Genomic DNA, 8,045 nt, shown 5'->3' with positions numbered 1-8,045 from the left:
TTACACGAACTTATTGTAGCCAGAACAATCACTGGCTTCTCCTTTCTTTTTCGATGCCAAGAAGAACAGGCGCCTCCTTTGTCTAACCTTCAGAGAAGCCTTGGCGGGGGCGGATCTTGGTCTGTTCAGGCTGCTATAATAGAGTACCTTAGATTGCACGGTTAGAGTGAACAAAAAGTTCTCATCACTGAAAAGGCTGGTAAGTTCAGGATCAAAGTGGCAGTGTTTCTGGGTTTGGGAAGGGCTTACATCCCACTTTGTTAAAAGGTGATCATCTTCATGTAACGTCCAGACACATGGGGAAGGAAGCAAGTGAATTCACTAGAGTGTCTTGTTCATGTGTCTGTGTGGGTATGTTCATGTGAACAGTTATGCATAGGTGTTCAGTGCATGTTCACATGTATGTGTATGCATCTGAAGGATGACCTCAGATGACATTCATCAGATGCTGTTTGGTTTTTGAGACAGCCTGTTCTAGCCTGTAGCTCACCAAGTTGGATAAACAGCAGGCCAGCATCTCAAGGGATCCACCTTGCCCAACATGGGATACAAGCATAAGCCACCATGCCCAGCTGTTTTTGTGTAAATTCTAAGACTCAAATTCAGGTCCTCCTGCTTACAGGGCAAGCACTTTACTAAATGAGCTGACTCCCTAGGCCGATGGAGAGTTTTGTAAGGCTGCAAACCTCAGTCATGAGAGGTCTCCCCTCATGACATAAACACCATCCTGAAGTCTTGATTCCAAATCCCAACAAACTGAAGATTGGGTTTGTCAGATGGTTTGGGGGTGGAGCACAGTGCATGCTTCACGTGCACAGATGTGCTCATGGGAATTCTTCCTGTCTGCTCCAACTGAGATGTCACCACTGAAGACAATGGATAGAATAGCATAAGTAGCCGGGTGAGACGGTGCACACCCTTAACCCCACCATTTAAGAGGCAAAAGAATCCTACGTTTAAGTTTGAACTGCATGGAGCCCAAGTTCTAGGTCAAGCCCGGGTACAGAGTGAGACTCTGACTCCAAACACACAGAGAGAAAGAGAGAGGGGGAGGGAAGGAGAGAGGCAGGCAGGAAAGGGAAGGGAAGGGAGGAGAGGAGAAGAGAAAGAGAGACGGAGGGAGGTTGACAGGAAGTGTCCAGGTTCTTTTCTGTAACTCATGGTCTCTGTTACCAGCAGGATTTATTTACTTTGGTAATATAAATTGTATTTATTTTTTGGTAATCATAAAAATAATTAAGTAAGTGGAAGAAGGCATTTGCGAAGCAATTGCCTTGATGAAAACAGTCAAATGCTGTGAGAGGCACCTGAACTGATTTGAGCCTAGACAGAGGGCAGCCCTGGGCCATTTGAAAGCATGAAGTGTGTCTTCTTTAGTTACTTCTCTCATCGCTGTGAGAGAACAAGTGACAAAAGCAACTTAAGGGAGGAGTGGTTTATTCTGGCTCACGGGGTGAGGGTGCACAGTCCATCATGGTGGGGAAGGTGACTGGTCACATGGCTCTGCTGTCAGGAAACAGCAACAGACAAATAGTCATGGTCAGCTGGCCTTATCATTTTATGCAGGCCAGAACCCCAGCCCATGGGATGATACCGCCTACACTTAGAATCGAATGGTACTGCTACACTTAGAATGGGACGGTACTGCCTACATTTAGGGGATGGTATTCTGTATTTAGAATGGGATGGTACTGTCTACACTTAGAATGGGATGGTATTCTATACTTAGAATGGGATGGTATTGCCTACACTTAGAATAGGATGGTATTCTATACTTAGAATGGGATGGTATTGCCTACACTTAGAATGGGATGGTATTCTATACTTAGAATGGGATGGTATTGCCTACACTTACAATGGGATGGTATTCTATACTTAGAATGGGATGGTATTCTATACTTAGAATGGGACGGTACTGTCTACACTTAGAATGGGATGGTATTCTATACTTAGAATGGGATGGTACTGCCTACACTTAGGGGATGGTACTGCCTACACTTAGAAGGGGATGGTATTGCCTACACTTAGAATGGGATGGTATTCTATACTTAGAATGGGATGGTATTCTATACTTAGAATGGGATGGTATTGCCTACACTTAGAATGGGATGGTATTCTATACTTAGAATGGGACGGTACTGTCTACACTTAGAATGGGATGGTATTCTATACTTAGAATGGGATGGTATTGCCTACACTTAGAATGGGATGGTATTCTATACTTAGAATGGGATGGTATTGCCTACACTTAGAATGGGATGGTATTCTATACTTAGAATGGGACAGTACTGTCTACACTTAGAATGGGATGGTACTGCCTACACTTAGAATGGGACGGTACTGCCTACACTTAGGGGATGGTACTGCCTACACTTAGAATGGGACGGTACTGCCTACACATAAGAAGTGGTACTCTACACTTAGAATGAGATGGTACTGCCTACACCGAGGGTGATCTCCCCATCTCATTTAATGTATTCTAGAAACTCCTTCATAGCCATGCCAAGAGGTTTGACTCCTAGGTCATTCTAGATCCTGTCAAGTTGGCAATCAATAGGAGCTACCACGGGCTCACAAAATAGGTAGCAGACACCATTCACTGCTGACAAGACTGAGCCAAATGCACAGCAGGTGCACACAGCCAGACGGGCCAGCGACATGAGGTTCAGCTGGGACAAGGTGTAGAGCACGAGGGACAGCAGTTAAGTCTGCCAGGGAGGGTGTAAGGCAGCGTGTGTGACAACATGTCAGAGAAGCAAAGGTAAAAGGAAGTAAATAGGCCAGAAGCTGCACAGAGCCTGAACCAAGGATGCTACAGCAGGTCCCCAGGCAGAACTCCCAGTGAGCTCACCAGAGCGTCATGGAGAGTCACTAAAAATATCTACCAGAAGGTGACGCAGGTGGCAATTCAAGGAAGTGCTTTCCTGTCCCTCCTCCTTCCCACTTTGTAGCTCTGCAACTGAGGAGGGAGGGTTGGAAAGAACAAAAGAAGTAGGGCATGCCTCTGCCATAGTCAGCCGCAGCTGTGGGAGAGCCATCCTCTCACGTTCACTGCGTGCAGAGCTTTCTTGTCTGTTGGAGTAGTCTACTGCTTGTGACTAGCATGGGCACTGGGCCATCTGCTGCCTGGGAATGAGCAAAAAACAAACCACGTATCTGCCATTTTCAGTACCTGTAAAGGAAATTCATTCCCCACCTACCCCTACCCCTCCTGACAGTTTTCTGTTTCTATCACAGAAAACCAGAGGATGAGAACTTTACCTAGATGTTTATTTAGCTCATGCCTGAAAAAAAATCAAGGCACATGTACCATGAGGACCAGAGATGCGAGGGCCAGAGAGGTTATACAAATAAGAAAGCACAGCAGATAGGTCCCTTCTCAGCCACCCATTTGTCACAGTAACTGACCCCTCCCTTGATAATGGAATTGATCCATTGAAGACATCAGGACCTGAGCTGGGGAGATGGCTCAGAGAAAGAAGTGCTAGCTGCATAAATGTGAGGACATGTGTTCCAATCTGCAGAACCCACATGTAAAGCAGGCTATAGTCACACATCACTGGAACCCACGAAATATAGTTGACAGAAACAGAAGGATGGCTGGAGTGTGCTGACTGCCAGCCTAGCTCCAGGTTTAGTGAAAACCTGTCTCAGAGAAATAAGACAGAGAGTGATAGAAGCAGGACCCCAATATCCTCCTCTGATTTCTATAAATGTAGGCATCATACATCCCTACAAAGACATATGCACATATACTGTACACATGCACATGCTAATAATAATAATAACAATAACAATAATAACTAGTAGTAGTAACTTCTATATTACAATAACAAACTTCAGGATTCACAAAAAATCAGGAGGAAAACAAACCTCATTCATAATAGCACCAAAAACATATATAATACCTATGAATAAACTTAACCTAGAAGGTGAAAGACCTCTGCAATGAAAACAATTCAAAAGACTAAAGAAAGAAATTGAAGAAGGCACTAAAAGATAGAAAGACCTTTAATTTCATGGAATGACAGAATTAATGTTGTGAAAATGCTGTATTACAAAACTAATTTATAGGCTCAACACAGTCCCCATCAAATTTCTCATGGCATTCTTCACAGAACTAGAAAACAGCAGCCATAAAATGCACGTGGAGTCGTGGAAATTCCTGTGCTAATTTGCCAAAGCCATTTTGTCACAATACCTGGCTTCCACCTTTACTTCAGAAGAACCACAGTCTCAAAAACACCATTGTGCTGACACCAAACCATAAGTGCCCACCAGTGGAATGGAAGGCCAGAAATAAACCCCACAGCTATGGCCATCTGATCTTTGACAAGGGCACCAAAGCTTGCATTAGACGGGGAAACAGTCTCTTAAACACAAGGTAGATGGAAAGCTGGATATCTCTGTGCAAAAAGGAAACTAGATACATCTCTCTCATTCTGGACAAAAGTCTACTCCAAAAAGATCAAAGACCTTCATATAAGGGCCTGGATGTCTACTATGCTAAAGGAAAGCATAGGCCAAGCACCCCAATATCCAGGAGAGGGCAAGGACTTTCTGAAAAGGACTCCAATAACACAAACTATGGTCCAATGCCATTGAAAGGAACTCAGAATGGTCCTGACACAGAAGCACACAGGTAGACAGGTAGAACAGAATGGAGGACCCAGAAATGATCCCAAGAGGTAACAGATGGGCTTGTGTGAAATGGAAAAGCTTCTGAACAGCCAAGGGTCAGTCATCAGAGAGGGGATAGAGAGTCTACAATGAGAGCAAAGCTTTGGCATACAACAGGGGACTAATGTCTGAAACCTATGAAGAACTCCAAAAATTAAACACCAAAAAAAATCCAATCAATAAATAGACTGATAAATTCATCACAGTGCTCTTGAAGGAAGAAATAGGAGTGGCCAATAAATATTTGAAAAGTGTTCAACATCCTAAGCCACTGGGTAGATGAAAATTAGAAGTGCTCTAAGATTCCATCCCACCCCAGGAAGAATGGTGGTTAACATCACGAAGGGAATGCCAGCAGACTAACGTGTTTTCTTGCTGGAGGCAGTGTTCAGCCATTATGGAAATTAGTACAGGATTTCTCAAACACTGGAAGTAGAACTTCCATGTGCTCCACCCATGCCGTTCCAGGCCATGTGCTAATAAGTGCAAGTTCTTTACCAGTTACACATCAGTGCCTCATCAGAGAAGCTTCTGCTTGCAGTAGAGGGGAACTAACATAGAGACCCACAACTGGACAACAGGTAAAGAGCGAGAGACTCTAGAGACCTCCATCCTATATGGGATGTCTTCGTCAAACCCTTCCCCTCAGTGCTCAGAGAAGTATGCAGAAGAGGAAGCTAAGGGACTTTATGAGGTGGAGAGGATGGTTGACTCAAAGAAAACTGTGTCTTCCAGATACATCAGGACTGACACACCTGTGCATTCACAAAGACTGTGGCAGCATAGGACCAGCACAGGTTCAAACCAGACAGGGACCCAGCACTAAGGGATTGGGTAGGGAGTGTACATGGAGTCTTACTCCTAATCGAGATGGTATTTGTAATTGAAACCTGATGGCAATGGAAAAAATCAGATTTTCCAATGGAGCGTCTCTGGGTATATCAACCGTACTCCAAGGTAGGCCCCATGCCAAGGAATAGTTGTCCAACATAAACTCCATGGTGAGTGAGTGTGTGTGTGTGTGTGTGTGTGTGTGTGTGTGTGTGTGTGTGTGTGTGTGTGTGTGTGTGTATTTTATTTTGGCTTATTTTGTGTCTTGTTGGGATTGTTTGGTTTTGAGATTTTATGGGCATGTTTGCTAGTTTGTTTGTTTGTTTGTTTCTTTGTTTGTTTGTTTTAGAGAGACAGACAGCGAAATTAGGTAAGTAAAGAGGTTAGTAAAATCTTGGAAGAGTTGAGAGAATAGGGAAACATGACTAAAATAGGTTGTATGAGAAAAGAGAAACAAAGCCAGGCAGTGATGCTGCACACCTTTAATCCCAGCATTTAAGAGGCAGATGAGCATATTGGTGAGTTTAAGGCCAGTCTGGTCTACTGAGTGAGTTCCAGGACAGCCAGAGCTACACAGTGAAACCCTGTCTTGAAAGACTGGGGGTGGGCTGGAGAGATGGCTCAGCGGTAAAGAGCACTGACTGCTCTTCCAGAGGTCCTGAGTTCAATTCCCAGCAACCACATGGTGGCTCACAACCATCTGTTAGGGTTTTCGATGCCCTCTTCTGGTGTGTCTGAAGACAGCTACAGTGTACACACTCACATACATTAAATAAATAAATTTTAAAAAAACAAACAAATAAAAAAGAGTACATCTAGTATATTTTTAAAAAAAGAAAGACTTGGGGTGGGAGGAGAGAGATAAGGAGAAAAGGGGAGAGAGGGAGAAAAGGAGAGAGGCAGGGAGGGACAGACAGATGAAAAGAGAGAGAGAAACATAAGTGTCTAAACACACCAGAGATATTTCACATCCATGCTTACTGCTCCATTATTTGCAGTAGCCACGATATGGAACCAGAGTGAATGTCCATCAAGACAGGAACGGACACAGACAATGTGGGATTTTATTTGGCTGTAATAAAGGATGAAATGGTGCAGTGGGTGGAACTGGAAGACAACATGTGAGCCACCCAGACTCAAGGGCAAATAGTGCACGGTCTACCATACATGACACAAAAGTAGGAAGGGGGCTTTGCTAGAGGAGGAGGTTTAAAGGTAAGGGAGAGGGATCATGAGTGGGTGATGGAATCTATTCAACATAAAGAGAAGGATTTATTTGAAGAAGGAAGAAGATGAGAAGGAGGGGAAGAGACAGTAAGGGTAGATAGTCGGGATAAATAAGAATGCAGTAAATTTGTATATACATGTATATATATGTGTGTGTATACATATATATGTATATATATATGAAAATGTCACAGTGAAGCCTGTCACCTTAAATTGTCTATTTTAAATTAGTTAAATTAACTTAAAATTAATTTAAACATGAATAAATAGGCAAATAGGACTCAGGTATCCCTAAGCAATTGTTAGAAACGCTGGGTATGTGCACCCAGAGTGATGGGACTTCAAATAACTAGGCAGAAGAGGGCGTTTTTGTTTGCTTTGTTAACTTTTGCTTCTTGAGGTCTCCCTGCAGGCTTAAGAAGTTGAAGTAAGACCCTCACATACTTAATCCTGTATTGGCATGTGCTTCCAGAAGTTTCTAGACTAATAAAGGTTTTTTAAAAAAAAAGGTTCACTTATAAACCCAGCTCCAAGTATCTAATAGATTTTCAGTTAGTGGATTAACACTGATTCAAGAGCCAGTCAATGAACACACGAGTTTCAGTAATGGTTTTTAAATCAGAAAAGGGCAGGGAAATCACAAACCAAAAATATCTTGCCCTGCTCAGACCAACTGCTTCCTGGGATATACATCTGACTTCTCTCTCTCTCTCTCTCTCTCTCTCTCTCTCTCTCTCTCTCTCTCTCTCTCACACACACACACACACACACACACACACACACACATAAGGTTTAGTTTTAATTTTAGCTGTGTATATCACATGTGTCTACATATGTGCTTATGAGTGCAGAAGCCCACAGAGGCCAGAAGAGAGCAATAGATCCCCAGTGGAGTTACAAGTGGCCATATTGCATTCACAGTTGAGAAACAGAGAGAAATCAATGCTGGGGCTCAATTCTATTTCCCCTTTTTTATTTAGTTCAGGACCCCAGCCCATAGAATGATGACCCACACACACACACACATTTTGAGAAAGTCTTCCCACCTCAATTGACCTAATCAAGAGAATTCTTCACAGATATCCCCAGAGGTGTGTCTTTCAGATGACTCACCAAGCTGACCGTTAGACTATACCATCACAGAATCTTTACCTTATTTCAAAAAGCCAGTCTCATACTGCGCAGAATGGAGTTTTGATTCAGTGGGCCCATGCTTGGGTCTGTGCTTGGCATGCCAATGCTGAAAACTTATCATGACGCTGAAAAGTGATTTGTTCAGTAAAACCACAGAAGCTGAGATGAAGAGA

Source organism: Rattus norvegicus, chromosome 13 (genome assembly GCF_021556685.1).
Source record: "Rattus norvegicus strain SHRSP/BbbUtx chromosome 13, alternate assembly SHRSP_T2T, whole genome shotgun sequence".
Taxonomy (NCBI): domain Eukaryota; kingdom Metazoa; phylum Chordata; class Mammalia; order Rodentia; family Muridae; genus Rattus; species Rattus norvegicus.
The sequence above is the reverse complement of the archived record's forward strand: the minus strand, read 5'-3'. Positions refer to the sequence as shown.